The sequence below is a fragment of the Oncorhynchus clarkii genome, chromosome 7 (assembly GCF_045791955.1).
Source record: "Oncorhynchus clarkii lewisi isolate Uvic-CL-2024 chromosome 7, UVic_Ocla_1.0, whole genome shotgun sequence".
NCBI classification, from domain to species: Eukaryota; Metazoa; Chordata; class Actinopteri; order Salmoniformes; family Salmonidae; genus Oncorhynchus; species Oncorhynchus clarkii.
Window position 1 is genome coordinate 42,279,125 of NC_092153.1, and position 22,150 is coordinate 42,301,274.

Genomic DNA, 22,150 nt, shown 5'->3' on the forward strand with positions numbered 1-22,150 from the left:
CAAAACCTGCACCCAATGTTAAAAATCGTTCTGCTGTCTTTGATTGTAGCCTACAGCTAATTTTCTATACTAACGGGTTAGGGTTGGGTGCAGTCTTCAGATGTTCACTTTATCACATAGTCAGTCGGGGCGGACCGGATGGGTTATTAGCAATTGCGGGCGGGCGCGGTTTAGCAAACAGCCGAGTCGCGCACCACTAACGTGTACCCCTGAGTTCAGGTTGAATAGATTGACATACTTTCAACTAATAGGCCTACAGAACAAACCATTTTATTTGCCTTTTTTTTTTTAACAATTAGAACATGATAGGGTTATTGTTTAACTAAGAAGGAAAACTATAAATGCATGTTCTCACTAAGTAGTCCTACCATAGTTTACACAGGTGGTAATCTATGTCGCATGTATAAACCATTCATAAAGAAAAGGCCCAGAATTGATGGACCAATTTCACTATGCCTGTTATAGTCTTCTATATGCAAAATAAACTGTTTCGTCGCATATTCTACACTACCTGAATAGGGGTTTGTGTTATGACAATGATGATATAAATCAAAGTCATTGCAGTGCCAAAGAAGTGAAGGCCGTTCTCTGCGTGGGGGAAAAGCAAGCTCCCGCTGGTTACTGGGATCCCGAGACTTGCGCGTCTTTCTCTACCACACAGCCTCTGTCCCTCCCTCTTTCACTCTCCTTCTCTTCCTCATACTCACTCGAAGCTCGCTCACTCCCTCATACTGCTGTTCCCCTTAAAGCAGGGAATAACGACGGGGCGGAGGCAGTATTGGATTGATTTGCCCGCGGTGCGCAACGTCAATGGTCCACACCTGGATGTGAGTTTGACGGAAAGGTAGGTAGCAACATTTTGCATTGTATTATTTACATTTCAAAGCCTACATGCGGTACTTCCATGTCATCATAGGGAATAGTTTATTACGCTACAATATCTTACTTCTAAATAAATTGTTGCAGATGCATGCAAAAAAATAATCCACTATTGTTGCTCCGGCTAACGCTGTCCACAACACACACGTCCAAAAATGTACTTATGCCTCGTTTTTTAAATACAAAATGTTGGTAGGCTATAAGGCCATTTGTGGGCTATGCTGGATTCCGTTACTTAGTGATTTTTCTTCTTCTTCTTGATGTAGCCATACCGCACTATTTAGTGGAATTGGCTACAATCATGTTGTGCAATGGTATTCCATGTGAAAGACACACTAGACCCGAAATTTCTTTCACTATTTTACATTTAGTAAGGGAGACCATGTCAATGCTTGGTTATTCTGCAATAATTCCATTCCATACGGTTTAATTTATGCTCCTCGAGTATAAAGCGAATATGATTCGGAATATGTTTGGTGGAACATGCCCATAGCCTCATCATCATAACATCCCATATGCGCACACAGGAAATTGTGTGAAGGCGATGTGTGGCATGAGGTGATAGGAAATAAACGTTTCATTTCCATGGCGCGTCCTATGGCTCCAGAGGCACTACTTGTAGCGTCAATGACGCGGCTATTCGCCTGACAGCCCCCGCCCTAACTCCTGACAGAATTAATAACAAACCTAGCCTACTCTTCATGATAGTCATCTAGCCACAATGTCATAAAGAGCCAGTAGACCTACACAAATAATGAAGAATTACTCCATTAGATGTAACGTATCTTAAAGGGAGAAGGGAGTTCCCAGTATTGAGAATAAAAAGTTGTCATCATACACATCCCTCCCTATATGTTATTAGTATCACAGGAACCGTGTGGTGTCGTGAAGTGAGGGTAGCCTTGGGGTGACTGCCTGTTAAGCCCAAGGCTGTGTTAGCCTCCTGGGGATGGTTGCCGTGCAGAGGACAGAAGAGAGCACCTTCTATTCTATTATGGTATGTTCTGTTATATGACCACTCAGGTGGGTGGCATCTTGTTTAAGGCCCATGTAGCGGAGTGAATTTAGATAGCTGATTACACAGTCAATCCTTGAGCACTTATGTTGAATACATTGCCGGGTATGCTGGCATGCAATTGCTCACAAAGTGCTTTCACCTTTTATCATACCAGTTTCACCAGGCATTACAATCCATATCCAGTCAAATGCCTCACCTCTGCATCCCTTTGTTAAGCCTGCGTAACAGTGTGATGGCTTGAATCCCACTCACTCTTAAAACTAGCAGACTCTCACTCCCACTCACCTTCATGTTCACCTCCATGGGAGATGCTGTATAGTTTTTGTTGTTGTTTCTGTTCATTTCAGCCCTGCGCAGTTATCTCATAGTATGTCTCTGGTTGACAATTGTCAGTCTTACTTGGCTTGAGTATTGCTGCTTGTAACCAATGTTAATTCACAGCATCTCTCGTGACTGCAATATATCGATTTGTTTTCGTCCATGGGCTTTAATTTGTCTCAGTCCTGCTGTCAAGGCAAATTGGATCTTCTATCCCAACTCAAAGTTAGCACAATCCACTTGCCTGATTTTCCCCAGACACGCCCATCTCACACAGTGCACACACACTCCACCTGACTGATGCTTATGCACACACACACGCACGCACGCACGCACGCACGCACACACACACACACACACACACACACACACACACACACACACACACACACACACACACACACACACACACACACACACACACACACACACACACACACGCACACACACAGACACACACACTCCACCTGACTGATGCTTATGCACACACACGCACGCACACACGCACACACGCACACACGCACACACACACACACATATACACACATATGCATAACATGTTGAGACACCGATCCAAACGGCAAACACAGTCCCATTTCACACCCTCTCTGAAACACCCAAACACCGCCAGGGGTGCATGTTCAGTCAGGCATTTCTAAAATGACTCAGTGTTTGACATTTCTCAAAGGCATTTGTATGAACTGTGGACAGAATATTGAGTGACTGACAGCCCATCACCAATACCTAATCACTGATTGTTGTGGCCTTTGTCCAGATAATCACACCAAAGAAGGTATTCCTACTGTCACACTGGTATAAAGGATTTTGGAGACAGGCACAGGAATACACAATAGGGGTTTTTAATACACCCAAAACAAGCACGTATACAAAAACACTGAGCTGTACCCAAACAAAAGAGCGAGGGTAAACCATCGATGAACGACACCCGTAATACACACTATATATAGCAGGCAGCATAACAGCTGCACCAATGCATAGGTACTCACACCACCAACGGACATAACCGACAAAGACAGTGGGAACATATATAACATACTAATCAGGGGAAATGTGAACCAGGGATGTGTAATCAGACAAGGGTTGATAATAATGAGTCCCTTTCAGTGAAGCCGAGAAAGCCGGTGACGTAGACCTCCGGAACTGGTGAACAGAATGAGCAGCAGTACCGGGGGGGATCCGTGACACCTACAGATACAGTGGGGCAAAAAAGTATTTAGTCAGCCACCAATTGTGCATCTTTTTAAGTGGGAGAACTTGCACAATTGGTGGCTGACTAAATACTTTTTTTTGCCCCACTGTACCTCACTGTGAGGGAGTACAGTGGAAGCATCTGGCAGAAGTTAAATGAAATATATCATTCAGAAGACTAGAGCAGGCTCTGCTGCGTGCTCAGACTGGTCCATGTATGGTGGTGGTCTCACCTCTGACCATCATGCTTCTGATGCCTTTCTGGTTTCCTTGACAGCAAATACATAAGATCTGGACAGGGTTTCCCAAAAGCGTTGTGGCTCTAAGATCATCTTTCGTTCATTTAGTTTCAATGGAATTAAGAAGATCTTAGTGCTACGATGTTTTTCGGAAATCCCAGGCTTTTTTCAGATCAGATGCTTCAATAAAAATGTAACAACTTTAGGTTCTCATAAAAGGCAAACATCTCTTCAGTGTATTTAACCAACACCAACTACAATGCGTGTACAAAACATTAAGAACACCTGCTCTTTCCGTGACAGACTGACCAGGTAAATCCAGGTGAAAGCTACGGTCCCTTATTGTTGTCACTTGTTAAATCCACTTCAGTCAGTGTAGATGAAGGGGAGGAGACAGGTTGAAGAAGGATTTTTAAAGCTTTGAGACAATTGAGACATGGATTGTGTATGTGTGCTATTCAAAGTTCCCTTTGAATGGGGTATGGTAGTAGGTGCCAGGCGCACTGGTTTGTGTCAAGAACTGAAACATTGCTGGGTTTTTCATGCTCAGTTTCCTGTGTGCATCAAGAATGGTCCACCACCCAAAGGACATCTAGCCAACTTCACACAACTGTGGGAAGCATTGGAGTCAACATAGGCCAGCATTCCTGTGGAACGATTTCGACACCTTGTAGAATCCATGCCCTGACGAATTTAGGCTGTTCTGAGGGCAAAATGGGGAGTAGTGCAACTCAATATTAGGAAGGTGTTCTTAATGTTTTGTACACTCAGTGTATGTTATGTGTGTCACACTGAAACAATGGACATGGTCATTTGTGAGGCTTAGGGGGGGGGGGGGGGGGGTTTGCCTTCAGTGGACAATTTACCTCTTCATGGAGCTCTACGGTACTCTTCATAGGGCTGTATTCTCCATTACTGTTAACATTTGTCATGCCTCATACAGTATCTGACTGTGGCACATTAAGGTGAACAGCTTGCTACTGGAATTCTTATTTTTATGGAGGCGTTTACTTTGGAAAGCTTTCGAGTTGTTTCGTTTTCGACTGAATGGAATGTTGATTTGAATAGCTGTTGTCTACTCTCCACTTGAATTTGAACTTGGCACAGGATGGATATTTTGTTGTTATTAGATTGGATTAATGACGCTGCAACATTAACAACAAAGTAGCCATTTAATTCACCGAACCCGGCTAAATTAAGCCATGTATATAATGAAATAACTTGTGTCAATTGCCTTCCTGTGATCTAGCTATGTGAGGAATGCTTACCAAAAGCCTTGGTCAAATGACCATCTTCCTTGCGTAAAATACATGTGGTAAATATTTAATCTGTTGATTCAATCAGCTATCCAGCACGTGCTGGTGAAGTCACTGATGTTTAGCCACAGGACATAATCCTCTTTTTTTTGGGGTCTGAAAACTGTAACGAGGCTATGATAGAAATGCTCTATTAGGCCCTATTCCCACTACGAGAGACGAAGGAGAGTCAGAGGAGCGGCGTGGCAAAAGCGATTTCTACTTTTCATTTCACATTACATCCATGTGTTTCCTTTCGCTGTGACTGGCAACAAGTCATTCTTGGTCAGCAAACTCAAATTGACCATATATCAGTCGCCGCTAGCCAGCAAGCACAAACTATTTAACAATTCAAGCTACTTTTTCTTCTAAAACATATTACAATATTGAATAATGCAACCAACCCATATTACACTCTTGAATAATGCAACAACCAGAAGCATGTGCAGACAATGAAAGAGTTTATTTTCTCGTCCGTACACATTGAATTGACTGACAATAGACAGCGAACACCTCAAAAGTCTCAATGTACAGACATTTTCCTTATTTAAAAAAAAAAATCTGTTTAAAAAAACATTGCTATGCTATTACAATTTTTACTGTAATAGTGTTGGCTCAACAAGACAATTATGTTTACACTGCTCTGCTGCTTAGAGGGGGGGGCAACTGTAGGGCGAGTGTCGGGCGCAACGTCTGGAGGTAGCTGTGGAGACGTGACAAGTACACCAGTTTACATTGTAGTATGTGTAGACGCTTAGATCCAACCTCTTCAGACATTTATGCTCAAATCATTACTAAGTAGACCTCTATTTCTTCATCTGATACATCTGATACATATTATGCTGGTTTGCATCTTGTTCTTTCAGCAGTTTCTTCCACCCCAGCGTGTTTTTATAGTTGGTTTGTATTCGTTAAATCATTCTCTCTTAGCCAGCGCTGTCTTTCTTGCAGCCTACACAGTCCGAGTCAGCAGCCTTACTGGGTAGAGCTGTCAGACAGTAGCTTTGTTAACATTATGCCTGGAACACTCCTGTGAACAGTTTAGATCTCCCTTGCCCAGAGCATCACTTGCCTGCCTACACTCTTCAAAATAAAAGTGCAAGTTGGAACCAAATAAGCTTCTTTAGAGCAAAGCCATAGCGGAACCCTTTTAGGGTCTCTGAAAAATGATAAATGGGGATGATTCTTTGAGGAACCATACAAAAATCCCAAACCATAAATGTTTCGGCCCGCCAGGACCGGAATTAAATAGCCCTGCTGTAGAGTTTTAAGCCTTATTTGCATATTTCCCAGGGTGGATTTTAAGTGAATTTTAGATTTACCAGTACCACCCACGACTGTGTTTGCTAGTGACAGAGGACATGGTTGTTGCATTCATTCATTTTCAGTCTTGTGGCCTTCTCCAAATGAGATCCTAAGAGAATATGTTGTCATTAAATTACATTCTTTAAGACAATACATATTTCATAAGGCCTATTTCTTAACACAAGCCTAGTTTTATCCTAATACAGTTAGTCTGAAACTCATATTTTACAGCCTGCTAGTCATATTATGCTGGTTTGCAAAGTGATGTCTAATTCCTGTTGGAATCTAGCCGGAGTGGGTATTATCCAATTTTTTTCAAATTTTTACTCACCTGCAACCTGCATTCAGAATGACTGCCAGGGTTGGGAAGACCAAGATATGAGACTGCCTTAAACATCTAAATTGGAATAACCATTTCAGTAACAGGTGCAATAAGTCCAAGTAACAGATTGGATTAGTTTAGGAAAATGTATTATTTATATTTGAGTAGCATAAGATGACTCAATCAATCAATGTACATGCAAGAAAATATATATTGAAACAAACAATTCTAAAAATCAACCTGCAATAGAGCATGCTGGGAAATATGATATTGGTGTGTGTGGTTTTGGTTCAACTCTGGTTATTAACACCAACGCTGGTGTTCTTACACACCACTAAGTGTTCATTTAACTATTTACAATGTAAAGGCAAGAGTTCTCCAAGGAACCTTACGAGCTGGGGAATAGGCATTTATGAACACTTTTTGTCAGTGTACTGAGAGACTTGGATGAAAGAGAACTGCTCTTTCTCTGTCTGTGTCTGTCTCTAAGCTTTTGTATGTCTCTATGGTAAACGTGTGGCACATCTGTCTCACTCTGGGGTCATGTAGATACATGAGTTGGTCGTAGTGTATGTGTCTGTGTTTGTTATATGCTTGAGGCTGGAATTTCAGATCACAGCATGCTGATTTAAGCCACCCAAGCCATAGACTGTTCACTCTACTACTGTCCAGCAAATAGTGCCTGAGCATCTGCTCAGACAGATTCTACCCCCAAGCCATAAGACTGATAAATAACCACAAGACTGCTAAATAGTTAGTTGCACTGACTCTATGCACATTCTCAAGACTATATATACACTCACACTCACTACACTGACACTCACTACACTGACACTCACAGAAATCCCAAACACATTCACATACACTACATACGCACACACACATCATATGCTGCTAATCTGTCCTTTATTTGACTATTTTTATTATCTATCCTGATGCCTAGTCACTTTACACTGCTTTTTATGTACATGTCTACCTCAAATTCCTCATACCCCTGCACAGTGATATGGTACTCTGTATATTGCTTTATTCATAGTTTTTTTAATTTTTAAAAACTTGGCATCATTGGAAAAGGCTCGTGAGCAAGTGTTCCACGGTAAAGTCTACACCTGATGCATTCGGCGCATGTGACCAACAACGTATTGTTTTGATTTTCCCTGATTTGCAATTCAAATGAGGAAGTATGAAGCATCCACTGGGTCTGAGGCACAGAGGCAGTGCTCCTCGCTCTGCTCAGTCTTTACCTGGAGACAACCAGCCCCTGTACCCCATGTTAACCTCATAGACTACTAGACTATCCTACTACTCATTACCACGTTACAACATGCTGCCGTCATCGTTAGAAAATAGAAGTGCATTATCTTGCTTGTATCATTATTCATTTATTACAGTGCCAAACCAGAGGACATATGTACACAGACATTAGCACGTGGGCTTTACAGTGCGGCGTGTGTTGAGGACAGAGTGTATGCTTTAGTCCGTGTCTCCACTGAGCTGTCATTGCTGCTGGCCCTGTGGAATGTTCCCTGGCTCCGTGTTGTAGCTGGGTGAATCTGGTCACGCCTCATGCAGCGGTGCAGGGACGAGTCGGAGGGAGTCACAGAGACGAGCCACAGGCTTGGTCAGAGACACTGTACTACTGAGAACACACATAGACAGAAGAGGAGACTTTGCTTCACGCTGCTCTCTGAGGTTAAGATGGTAAGGTCTGTTCTGGATAGTGCCATTCATGTCGTTGTTGTAAAGTGTGGCGTTTCAGAGGAGTGATCACGTGCTTTTGTCTTGTGGGAGTGGGTGACATAATGTTTTTAAATTGTGAGGGATGTGGAAGGATATTACACTGACTGATAGCTGATGTTTTGAGAGCTACCTGTAAAACACCCGTTTGAAATGAGCGAGACAGTGTACAGGATAAGACACACCTGCAACGAACGGTAAGCAAAGTATAAGTCGGAGCAAATAGAGACCTGAAAAGCAGATGAAAGGATTGTAATCTCATTAGTGAGGAAACAATGATGCCTTTAAAAAAAGGACAAGGAAAATGTTTCCATAATACCATGGCGTGGAACTGGCCAGGGGGAGTTGAATGTCTATTCATGCTCTGGGATTGAATTAGGCCTTACAAGAGGTGTAGTGGAAACATTGCAGTCTTTTCAAAGTCGAATTACACCGCAACAGAGTAACTCCCTTGATTTAACACATGGAGGGTTGCGTTCTCTCGTGGTCAGACTGTTGACAAACACAGTTGATGGCTGAATTTTGAATGCAATATTAGTGCAATGTTTTATTTGTGTACCACTCCTAGACTGCAGTAATTGAGATGATTTATCTTATTGAATCCGCAAAACCTTGTTGATTACTGAAGTGCTGCCATCACAGGTTTTAAGGAGAACCATAGGACTATTTGCTGTCTCTGACCGCTGGGGACAATGGGTATTGTCTTGCCATAGGAAGTCAATGGATGTCTCTTTTCAATGGGCTAGACAGCCCGTGTGTTGTTGACGTTTCTAATGACTGCTGGGCAATGAGCTGTCTCTCCTCTCTATGTGTTCTCTCTGGCATCATGTCTCTTTCTCTCATTCCCTCAGTGTTGTCCCTTCACCTCCTACTACTGTCTGCTCAGGAGATTTATTTGTATCATCATTTTTTTACGTACTGATTCACTGGCCCCTCTCTCGCATCAGTCTCTGTTCTGATGAGATGGGTGTTCTGCTACTGTAAATCCTAGGGAGCTGCTATTTAATTTCCTTAAGACGGTTTTAGTCCTGCCTTTTATTTCCAGCTTGCCATCATAGCTCGTGGCGTGTGATGGGAAGTGTCACTTTGTCCTTCTGAAGGGGAGGCAGAGCCAGCCCAGAGAGGGAGTGGAGCATCCAGTCTGTTCTCTAGAGCTGCAGAAGCTCTCTGTGCTCCTGCTGATTGCAGTGAGTCAGCAGGTTCTGAGACTGGGATGAATTTCTCTCTTTTTTTCTTACATACCTGCCTCCCCCCCACTCTCTCTAAAGAAATCTCCCCTCCTTTTTCAGGGATGAGTCATGTCTCTCTGATCAAGTGGGATGGTGATTACATGTGCATGCTTCATGCCTCATTGTCTTTCACCCCAGCTCAGACAGTGGGGGTGTGCTCTTCTCTTTGTGCTACTGTATCTTACAGCCATCCAGTATCTCAGGGATTCAGTGATGTTGATTGGTGGAGGATATAAGAAAATAAGAATTTGTTCTTAACTGACTTGCCTAGTTAAATCAAAAAAAAAAAAAAACGTCACTGAAGAATGTGTTTTTCCTATTGTCTGTCCATGACGTCAGCGACGCTTAAACTCTCCACTCTAACAAACATCAGAGATTGTAATTAGCCTGTCAGGAGATTAAATGAGAAAGTTTAATCAGTGCTCAGGTGAACTGGGATATTCGATTCGTGCCACGTTTGTTTTTATGTTTTGATGATGGCGAGTTCCCATGATCTATGCACAGTTAGTGCTGCATAAAGTACCACCATCAAACTGGATATTGCAGGGCAGACCGGCTGGACAGGGGCGACATCACATCAGGAAAAAAAAACATGTCTTTGTTTTCACTCACTTCCCAGTGCTAACTTCCCTGGTCAGGATGCTTGTTGATGTTTGTAGGCTAGTCGCGTAGCAGCAGAAGGTGTGTGGAATAGTTAGGGTCTGAGGAGCAGAGGAGAGGAGACTACTCCTAGTCCCGCTGGGCCTGTCTTGTGGCTCCCAAACTGGTCAGACAGGTTGGATAGGAGATCCCGGATGTGCCTCACCATACTGCACTAGGTGTATGCCTGCTGTGTGCTTAGAGATCTATAGACAATGTACAGGATTATTTACAAGCTAACCAATATCAATGTATGTGTGAATGACCTCTGGTCTCAGGTAATTGTTGGTTTGTATGTAGTGTGTGTGACTGTGACAGGGGTGAGGTGTCTGCCGCCTGTTATTATGTCACAGTGCTACTTTACCCCTGATGCCTGACACAAGGACACTCCCAGCTCCTCTATCATGACCATGAGCACAGCAAAACACAGTATCTCTCTGCAATCAGCTACCAACTCTGCTCTTTCTCCCTGCAGACAGAACCACACTGCCAACTTTGGTCCTGGAATACTCAAATCGGTTAGCCATATAATTGACTCCAATATGTCAATGGGTGTGAGTGTCTCGGACGTTTTAGAACGTATTAAAACCGTACATACTTCCTATGATTTAAGATTCAGACCAGAGACTCACGTCCAGGGTGAGTTTCATAGTCACATTTCACACATTCTGTTCCTCATAAACAGGGCGATTTTACTGGGGATATTAAAGGGCTGACATTAAGTGTCTTAGTCAGGAGGACGTTAGACCGTAACCATTATATGACCTACGTACAGGCCTGCTGTCGAACATCTAGACTACACCACAGCTCCATCCTAAAGGACTAAAAACTGAAACCGAGTGATATGATTTGATAACGGTGTGCGTGTGCGTGTGTGTGTGTGTGTGCGTGCGTGTGTGTGAGTGTGTGCGTGTGTGTGTGGCAATCCCGATCTATTGATCAGTAGACTAACAATGATGTTTAAATCACTTCTCTGCTTTTTATATCAACTCAGAACTGAAACGGGTGACACGACTTGATAAAATCACCGCCGTTCAATTGTGTTCAACTGTATGACAAATCCTGATGTGTTCAGCAGTCAACAATTAGGGGGCTTGTTTGTGTTGTTGTGCTCACTGATGCACTGTTATCAGCAGAAGGAGGAAACAGAGCTCTCGGTTCTCCTCAGCACCTGCATGCAGAGCTACCCTAAACCCCTCAGTCGTGAAGAGAGCCCACGCATTGTTGTGGCGCTCTATGAGCAGATCGACGTATTTCTCAACTACAGGCTGTATAACTGTAATAACTATTCATTGGTAGTTGAGTCCGTTAGTTAGTGTAGATACGTTAGCACTAGTAGTCATTAGATAAAGTGAATTTCCCCCATGCAATGTAAAGCCCTTTGATCGAGACAACAAAAAAAAGCAGTCTATTCGAATCCATTATTAGTATTCGTTGCATAGTTCCACAGTTTGAGATCCTAGCATTTGTTCTGCTCTCCACACAGATCTTTCTGTGGTACATTGATTCTCATCATGACAACAGCCAAAAAGGTCCTTGATAATTTGTATCATGATGTTGAAGTGTAGCCGCTATGGTACCGCTCTGCTGCTGCATTCCTTTTGGACATTGACACTAGCACACAGTGCAGCCAACTCCTCCACAGTGCACTGATGCTTTCAGCTAGCACTCAGTAGACCCTCTATTCTGATGCACACAATGGTCTTAAACAAGAGACTGGTTTACTGGACTGACAGTAGGTCTTAAACAGTTAGCTCTTCGGCTCAGTAGTAAAGGCATTGACTGGGTGACTCTTAGTTAGGCCTCTCTGTGTCTAGATGGCAGTAACATTGAGCTCCCCGTTCGACCCCTTTACTAGCTCCCTGTCACTGACACCAATAACACACAGAGTCCCTTTAGCTTCCTTTCAGCCATGCTCTGATCCTAATAAGGAGATGAATGGCTCTATACAAACAGGAGAGTGAGCTGAGCTGGGACTGGACCCATGCCCACTGCCAGCCTCTCCTTATAAAATGTCTGTCTCTCTCCCCCAGAGCCTCTCCTCGCAGACTCACCCAGCCTCTCTACCAGCCTCCCCCTGCTTCTCTCAGCTCTCAGCTCTTTGGGTAGAATGACCAGGTCCCATGTAGCTGGAATCAGGATGTAACAACGAGGGACATGAATGTGGTCAGACAAGAAAGGAGAGAGGGCAGTAGGAACAAGTATTGCCACAAACACTTCCACCCTTCAGGACTCTCTCCCTCCGACCGAGGCAGGCAGACCAAAGCATGCTAAATGGGCACCAGCTGACAGAAAAAGCAGAGATTCTTTTGTGCTAAAACACATCTTTAGTGGCTGTCAGCGAATGACAATCCCCATGTAAGAAGTCATTGTTTTCGTGTTTTTAAGAAAATGGGAGTTCACTGGGGCAGTATTTCCACTTGGCAACTGAGCATGTGCCAATCAGGGATAGGATTTCCCAAGGGAGGCCTTTTCAACTAGTCTTCCATTTAATATAGCTCTGCTTCCATGGTAACTCTGTCTCCCTCATACAGAAGGGTGCTGTTCTCTTTGTTGAATGTTTTATACTCTAGCGTTCTTTTGTAGGTCTTAGTTGACATCTTAATTTCTTTATAAATGTGTCAGAAAGGTGTCGACTGAAACGGTGTGCCTGCCACACACATTCATAGCAGAGGTGTTGAATATGAGTATAAATGGTAACAACCCAGAGAATGTACAGTACTGCACACAGAAGCAGTTCATATACTTTTGAGCTTTTCAGATTAGGTTGAAATACGGTATTTGTTGCCACTGAATCTCTGGTCTTCAGGCTTTTTAAAGGACAAAACTGTAAGCCTTCATACCCACGTCTATCGACTATTGTCGAAAATGAAAATGAAAATCTTTCATTCCCTCACATACTATGGTATGTCTTGATATGTTCTGGCTTCTCGTCTTTACACATTACTCTAACATGCCACAGGACCCACGCCCGCATGTCCTTCTCATTGGTTCTTTGCAACTCCTTCAATACAGTGGCATGCTGTCAGCTCAGGGACTGAATGTGCACATCAGGGTTACCCAACTGGCGGCCCGTGGGTGATTTTTATTTGGCCCCCTTATGTGTATTTTGATGTTGTTGTTGGGCATGACTGTAAAAATACCAGCAAATCAGCTCCAAGTGATTTTAATTTTGGAAATGTGTTCCAAAGTATTCCCACGCATAACAGAGAGATAGATGTATGTGATCGAGTACAAGGTGTGACATGATTATGTTTGAGTCAAATATTATATCTGTTTGGGCTTCCTGTTTGGGATGCCAGCAAGTTTCACAGTTAAAATGTATATAACGCACGATTGGCATATTTTGTAATGATTATAGGTTTGGCTAGCATTTATTGCAGTCTTTTTTTTTGGGGGGGGGGGGCTACAATTTGATTTTGAGAGTCACTGACTGGAAGGAAATTCTGTGTTCTCACCATCAATTAAATTGAATAAACTCCCATCTCTGCTTTGAGAGTGATGAAATATTTTTTTTTATAGGGTCACGAATCGTATCTGTTTCCACAGCAACCACAATGATTTGCAGGCAGCTTATGGTCAGTGGATTGCTATTTGCAGCACTGCCGTGTGCTGATGACAGACCTACCAATGGCCGTTCAGAGTTTCGTCTGTATAGCCTTTGGCTGCATTTATTTATACAGTATCTGCATTCTCATAATCATGGCTCAGCCAAAGTAAGACTATCATTACGATTCAGTAAAATCAAACAAACGAGAAAAAGAAAAAAAAACTATTTAGATGGCTTGAGTATATTTGTGAACGTCCGGTTCAATCAAGTCTTATGTACTGTAGCAAAATTTGAAATGGTGTTTTTTTTACATTGGATAAAAGTAGAGACTCAGAGCTACAAAATGGTATATCGTACACTACAGTCGAGGAACAATTGGAAAGTAATTCTGCTTTGAAAGTTGCTAAACTTGTAAACTCACTTTTGAGAAAATGGCCTTTTGAATGTTTTGGTGCTACTCCTGGAGAGCCCTTTGTCTAGACCCATTTAGCATCGTTAACAAACTCTTAAGCTTTAGCCTCACCCATCTCTTTAAGGGTTGATGACAGTGTTCTGTACTAACAACAGCAGTCAAGCACCCAACATAACTTGCTAGCTACTTCCAGACACAAATGAGAGAACCTCCCCCCACTCTGACCATTTTGCTCGTCCTAGCAGAGCTAGTTAGGCTGTTTTCAGCACAGTTAGTCACCAGAGCATTGGTGACTAACTGTGCTGCTGGTAACAATTTTTTATTACGCTTTTTTGCAAAAGTTTACTGACACCAGCCATATTCAATGGGTGTTGAGCGTTCGTAAATTCATCAGTTATTCTGCACTCTGGCACACTCAGATGAGAGTGCTCTAAAATCGGAGTAGATGGCCAGACTGAATTTACGAACACACCCGAAATGGTTACTTGCATAGTGGAGACTTTTTTGTTAAGGCATGTATTTAGCTAGCTAAGTAAACAATGAACCATAATCCCAACTCATGACATTACTACCCAACATGAATCTGCAGGTAGCTAACCACCCAGGTTCAATGGTAGCAAGCTAACATCAGGCTATAACTAGACAAGCAAAAGGCTCTGAGATACGAATTAGAAGATCATACACGTAACGTTAGCTAGCGAGCGAGCCAGTCAGCTAACGTTAGCTAACTAGTTAACAGTACACTTTATCATGAAATTAAAATACTTTATGTCAAAATTAGAAACGTGTAATATCTGAAAATATAGCTAGCTAGACTATCGAGTTTATACATCATGGATGGACGTGTCTCCTGCCGGATGCCATGGTTGCCCTTAGTTTGAAGATGTAATCCGGAGACAAGTGTTTTTTTCTCCTTAGCTATCATACTCGAATTCCACTGATTTTTAGAACTCGGTCCTCCAGAAAGTGGAGAGCAACACTTCTGCAGTTTTATTTTGTGATACATAAAAGCAGCATTAGACTGGATTACCTAAACATACTGACCAGCTCAAATAGAGAGACGCGTATTATATGGCATGTCTAGCACACTCATTATCGAAGCCAGACGTGGCTAGCTGGAAGATTGCTGTCTTTTTCTGTGGCTAAACCAACTAGGCTCGTAATTTAACCATTTTATTTGTATGTAAAGATGGCATATACATTTGTTATTAATGCACATAAAAGTTCACATGTTCGAGAAGGCATTGCTTGCAAAAAAAAAAAAACACATTTAGATTTTTTTTTTAAAGTTTGCGTTCAAACGGCTCTTCTGTGAAGCAGTGACCAAACAACTAGTTTCCTGAAACGAGTCACATTTTGTAATATCACTCGCTAGATCAATGCAGGAAAAACTATTACACAGTAACGTGATCTAGTGTGTCCAATGGACAGCCTGAAATGACCACAGGACCCGTTGATGTGTTAGACCCCTTCTCCCAATGCTTTTTCCCTTAGTTGTCACCAAGGCAGTCATCTTGAGTGACCCTCTATGAATATGGTTTTGACATGAGATGGACCCCGTGCCCAGACATAGAGAAGGAGACCGTTGACTATTCTAGTGACAGGCTATTCATTGTTGTTGTTGTTAGACCTGCACAACGCTGCTTGACTCAAGAACAAGACGTAGACACGAGATCAATTTAAGGAACACGGCGGGAACTATCATCTGCACAATCGTAAATGTCCACCACTAAACCATAGCTCACACTTGGCAGCCAATCGTCAGAAAGGGTGATAGACAAGACCGTAGGAGGTGAGAGAAGCACCCACCCTCTCACAATTTCCCTTTACTAACGACCCTTCTTCCAGTGCAGGGATGGCCAGCTTTGATGGGGGTGGGGGCCACAAAAAAAGCTAAACTCATCATGAGGGGCCGCAGTGGCTTGCGGGTCTGTGTACCCACATCCATATCCACACATGCAGTCTGAGCCGGCCCTTGCCTTTGGGGGCACTAAGTTCAATTATGGGGGCCCACCTTGTGAGCAAAACATTTCAGTGGCACACCTCAAGATTTTTTTTGTTTTGTTTTAAGGTTCATTTCCTGCAATTCTACACATTTTGCCATGGGCGGAGAGAAGATTTTGCAATTGTATAACTATACAGAACAAAAAATAAATGCAACAATTTCAACAATTTTACTGAGTTACAGTTCATATAAGGAAATCAGTCAAATGAAATAAATTCATTAGGCCCTAATCTACGGATTTCACATGACTTGGCAGGGACACAGTCATGGGTGGGCCTGGGAAAGAATTGGCCCACCCACTGGGGAGACAGGCCCAGCCAATCAGAATGAGATTTCCCCCACAAAAGGGCTTTATTACAGATATAAATACTCCTCAGTTGTATCAGCTGTCCGGGTGGCTGGTCTCAGACGATCCCTCAGTTGAAGAAGCCGGATGTGGAGCTCCTGGGCTACCATGGTTACATGTGGTATGCAGATGCACAACCAAAATTGTACCTTGTATATTCTACTATACTAACTCTCAACTGAGTCCCCCCCTTGAAAGAAAAAAAAATGATATCATTTTTCCAGCTTTTTGTGTAAATTGATCCGCAAGCCTACACAAGGGAGGCCACTAGTGACATGTTCTGTGGCCGGGGTTTCCATGGTAACACTGCTGTAACATTAGCGACCTTTTGGTGGCATGCTGGAGATGCTGACCTCACAGCAGGACCACGCTCACACATTACACAATGTGCGAGCTAGTAACCCCAGGATAGAGGTCTACCCGGCTGAGGAATGTATGAAGGAGTTAATATAACCTACTGAGGAATGAGGCTGACTGGCTTCATGCTCCTCATCTAATGGCACGACCTCTGTCTGTCTCCAAACTGCCACTGATGCAAATATTTTCTGCTGAAACGCTGACCTAACCCATAGGATTCTCTATTACAAGCAGCCTTTATGGATTTTTCATTCAGCTGATGGTGGAACACACACACGTACACACACCACCCTTCGTTTAGCCTCAGGCTGAGCGTGGGATGACTGTGTGAGCAACACAGTACTGCTCATGTCAATCTCTTCACCATTGGACGCTATGAGCTATGATCACTGCTGTGTCTCTCTCTTTCTCCCGAATGGATGCTGATCAAGCTTCTCCCTGAACACCAATCACTTTAATAATGTTTACATGTCTTGCATTACTCATCTCATATGTGTATACTGTATTCTATTCTAATCTACTGTATCTTAGTCTATGCTGCTCTGACATTGCTAGTCCATATATTTAGATATTCTTAATTCCTTTACTTAGATTTTTGTGTATTGGGTGTATGTTGTGAAATTGTTAGATATTACTTGTTAGACATTACTGCCCTGTCGGAGCTAGAAACCCAAGCATTTCCCTACACCCTCAATAACATCTGCTAAGCATGTGACCAATAAAATTTGATTTGGCCAAGCCTCTGGGCCTCTGCAGAAGGACCTGGGGGATTTTCTAGGTCGTTTTCAGCAGTGTGTGTCTGTGTGTGTGTGTTTGTCTAATGGCACTCTTCCCCTCCATGGACAAGGCCAACCGGACAAATAGTGCAGCGTCAGCACATTAAGCTCCTTTTATCTCAAGGGGCAGGCAGTGAGCCATTAGAAAACTAAATGAAAGGTGTGTTTGTTTTGGTTCATTGTTGCCGTCTCTGGTTCTGTGTTTCAGCGTGTCACAGGGAGGTACAATAGTCTTTTGTTTCCAGGTGTTCCCTGAGCTGCCTGCCACTGAGTGAGGAGTGCTGAGCTGCTGCAATAGAGGTCATGTTCAGAGCCAGGGTCTGTTTGCTGCAGTGTGTGTGTGTGTGTGTTGAGCTGCAATATAGGTCATGTTGTGAGCCACCATTGATAGTTACTTCCTTCTCATCTTGCCCAAAGCACACCTTTATCCTGGCCTTACTTGAGCCATGCATCGCACACAGCCTTCATAATTCTACATGTCCCTTAATGGAAAAAAGCTTGTCGTGTTAAGCAGGCCATGTTAAAAAAAAATGTCTGAGATGATTACAGAAGACAGAAACGCAGCCCTATAAGCAAAGATCTAGATAATTAATGATGATGCAGAACGGCGTAGAGAGAAGAAGCAAGTCACACCCACCACCACACAAACCCACAACTCATTTCAATATCCTCTGACATATCTCCGTGGGATGAAACAGTGACCGCCATCGCTCTGAATGTGGACCATCACTGCTCTACAAACATACACTTTGAGATATCAGAACATGGACAACCTTAGTGTGTATTGACTAGCAGTTTGTGCCCCTGAGTCAGGTCTTTGGATAATTTAGTAGAGCCTCGGTGAGGGACATTATGGGTAAGCATGTTGGCCATGACTTCATGCCTGCCCGCCCTTCCCTTCCTCCAACCCTCTGTCCTCCGGTCTGTGGCACATTCAGATCAGATTGATGGTTTTTATAACTGGCAGCATTTCTACTAAGGATTCCAATGAACTGGGATTAAGGGCCAGCATACTAAACAGAGAGGTATATATGAGAGGGTCGACTGCTATCGATTCCCTCTGCTTCGATCTGACAAGCAGCCCATGAAGGGAGGGAGTGTCCCGGTGGTGACTGATGTGCAGGATCAGGATCAGTCTGAGTTGTAAAGCTGTGTGTGGTGCAGTAGAGATGGTGTGGGTGTGTGTAGCTCTAAACTGAACTGGGTTTATTTTGGAGCTGGTTTGGTGTGTGTGTGTAGTCTGTCGCTCACTGCACAGTTGGGTAGGGAGGGGTTGGTCTGGATGACGGTCTGGAGACAGGGTCAGCCAGGCTATCAGTAAGGCCTCCTGGGGGTAGGTACTGTCCGGTGAGTAGCACTCTGTGGAACAGCTTGTTGGCTGTCAAGAAGTCAACTCCCTTTTCTGCCAGAAAGCTCACACACATGCATACACATAGACACGCACGCACATACACACACATGTAGTTACAGGCCCTGCGCCGCAGTGACGCATAACCTCAGTGGGAGGTACAGACCACGAGAAGAGCCTCCTCTCTCACTTATAAACACGCTACGACGTTGCGACAGTGTGTGTGTGTACTTCGTGTGTCTCTCTCTCTTTGTGTGTGTATGTGTAAATTACATGGTGCCTCTTTTAGACGGCTGTACTGTTTGTGTGTATTTGAGAGCTCCCACGTGAGAAGCTGCAGTACTGTAGCTGTGAGTCGTTTGAGAGGCTGTGAATCTGTTGGCTGGCCCATTGCGAAGTACTCTAACGAGTCAATCTCCGTGTGAAACCATGTTGTGCAACAGTGTAATCCTTCAGTATGGGCTGTATTTATCTGTCTTTGCAGATGGATTCTTGTAGCCTACATTGTTACAAAAAAAGGGTTCCAAAAGGATAGCCATTTTCAGTTCCAGGTAGAACCCTTTTGGGTTCTATATAGAGCCCTCTGTGGAAAGGGCTCTACATGGAACCGAAAAGGGTTCTTCAAAGGGTTCTCCTATGGGGACAGCCAACTAACCCTTTAAGGTTCTAGATGGCACCTTTTTTAGAGTATATCTGGACAGCTTTGGTGTGTGTTTGGGTGCAACAGAGGGATTTATGGTCTGCTGCTTAATAAACACATGATTAGCTGGCACTTGTGCAAAGTACAGGTAACTGTCAAAATAAAGGAAACCCCAATAAAGTGTCTTAATAGTGTGTTGGGACACCACGAGCCGCCAGAACAGCTTCAATGCGCTTTGGCATAGATTCTACAAGTGTCTGGAACTTTACTGGATGCGACACCATTCTTCCACAAGAAACTCCATCATTTTGTTGATGGTGATGGAAAACACTGTCTCAGGCACCACTCCAGAATCTCCCATAAGTGTTCAACTGGGTTGAGATCTGGTGACTGCGCACACACACACACACACCCTGTGCTCATTTGAGATCCCCTCTTTCACAGTAACTGAGATCTCTTCTTCTAGCTCTGGTAGCCAAAATAATGGGCAACTTGGCATTTTTACAAATGACCCTAAGCTTGATGGGATGTTAATTGCCTAATTAACTTGGGAACCACATCTGTATTCAAAGCGCCTGCTTTCAATATACTTTATATTTTATTTATTTTACCTTTATTTACAATGACGGCCTATCCCGGACGCCGCCCTATGGGACAATCACGAACGATTGTGATACAGCCTGGAATCAAACCAGGGTCGGTAGTGATGCCTCTAGCACTGAGATGCAGTGTCTTAGAGCGCTGCGCCACTCGGGAGCCCCCGAGTTTCCTTTATTTTGGCAGTTGCCTATATACTGTGAGTTCAATCAGTCTGTTGTGAAAATAGGTATGGTGACTTAAGGCGGACCAACAATCCCCTGTGGTGGGGTCTGAATCTGGGGAATAGAGCCTGTTTGTTTCACACCAGCGCACAGAGCCAGTAGACATACGCTAGCAGATGTACACATCTTTTACACTGCAGAGGATGAATGTCAGTAAAGGCACAATCACTTGTGTTAATATGTGTTCCACTGCTAGCTCAAGGACACCTGCCTCATTTCACCATGCTGCCGCTTTCTACGGATTTTTGTTTGTCTTCTGTGAGATACTCTGGACCGGCAGCAGTAGTGGATAAAAAAAAAAGATGGCGCAGTACTGCAGTTATTTGGCACATCAATAAAAACAAAACATTTTAAGTAAATGCTTTGTTATTCTGCTCAAACATGGTTTGCAGTTTGAGACATTTCAGAAGATTATACAGATTTAAATCATTGGTTAGAAGGCCTGTACAGTTTGGCTTTGCAGAAAACGATCTTGCAGTCCCAATTTTAATTTAAAACCTCTTAAAGGTTTGGGCATTGCATCTCAGTGCTAGAGGTGTCACTACAGACCCTGGTTTGATTCAAGGCTGTATCACAACTGGCTGTGATTGGGATTCCCATAGGGCAGCACACAATTGGCCCAGCGTCGTCCGGGTTTGGGGTAGGCCGTCATTGTAAATAATTATTATTTTCTTTACTGTCGTGTCTTGGGCTATGCCGGATTAAGTGATATGACATGCTATTCTATAAAATAATTTATCCGTAATTAATATCACCTGATTGAGCTAATCATGTAAATGTAATTAACTAGAGAGTCGGGCACCACAAAATAATATTTATAGAGCTGTTATCTTCCGAATAAACTCTTAAAGACCTAGTAATATTTTACATCCATAGCAGTCAACATTAATCTTCATCTTACTTCAGTCTCATCTGAAAGTTGTACATTCTTGTTTATCTGCAAGAACCCTGGCTAACAATTTCAATCAGCAATACAAAATTGGGTTTAATTATTTATTAACTAAATACCTAACTATTGACACAGAATTCACATACACACAATTAGTCATAACTTGATTACAAATTACGTCATAAAGGAAAATGTTCCTAGCGGGCGGAACAGATATGACGGCTGGTTACACAAAGGAAAAGGGGCTGGGTTGGAGTGAAAGAGCGAGAAGACTGAGGGACACAGGGAGAAGCTGTGCTATCGTAAATACAGTATCTTATGCATTCTAAATTACTGCCGATTTGGAAAAGGAAAATGCAATAAATATTTACTCTGAGCTGCGCTTCAGTAGGTTGGTGGTAGATGGAAGGCCGTGTTGCCAAACCGAGTTCTCTGTCCTTTGAAGAATGTCTCTGGTTGTCAATTGGATACGTTGTAGTAATGTCGTTGTGTAATAGACGGGATACTCTGTCTGTTCATTCCTAACCTGCTTTTGCAGCTGCGTTCGCTAACTCAACAGCTAGGAGGTATCCCTTCTGTAGTGAGTTCAAAGTTCATACCATTCGCAACCAAAGCTCATGCTGATGTTGGCTTCGTTCTGTTGTTATTATCTGAACCATTCTGACATAGGACCGTCGCCCTCATATCCTCGGAACAGGAAGTTATGTTGTCGTCAAGGCTTTAAATAGGAAGGGAGAAAAGGGGTGTGTGTCATAGTTTACAACCTCTGTCTCTTCATGTGGGCGGGCCACTGAGTGAGCAGCAATATCTTATGAA

General features: G+C 43.2%; 1 protein-coding gene across 4 annotated transcripts in view; it reads left to right on the forward strand.

Annotated features, from left to right (window-relative positions):
* Positions 1 to 705: 705 nt before the first annotated feature.
* LOC139413338 (band 4.1-like protein 1) overlaps positions 706 to 22,150 on the forward strand; it is a 123,660-nt gene continuing 102,215 nt past the window's right edge. For 3 of the 4 annotated variants that reach the window (XM_071160570.1, XM_071160571.1, XM_071160573.1), the window contains exon 1: positions 722 to 844. The gene's annotated coding sequence lies outside the window, so the exon portion shown is untranslated. Of the gene's footprint in view, positions 845 to 22,150 lie in introns of all 4 variants that reach the window. The other variant, XM_071160572.1, reaches the window with a different exon arrangement.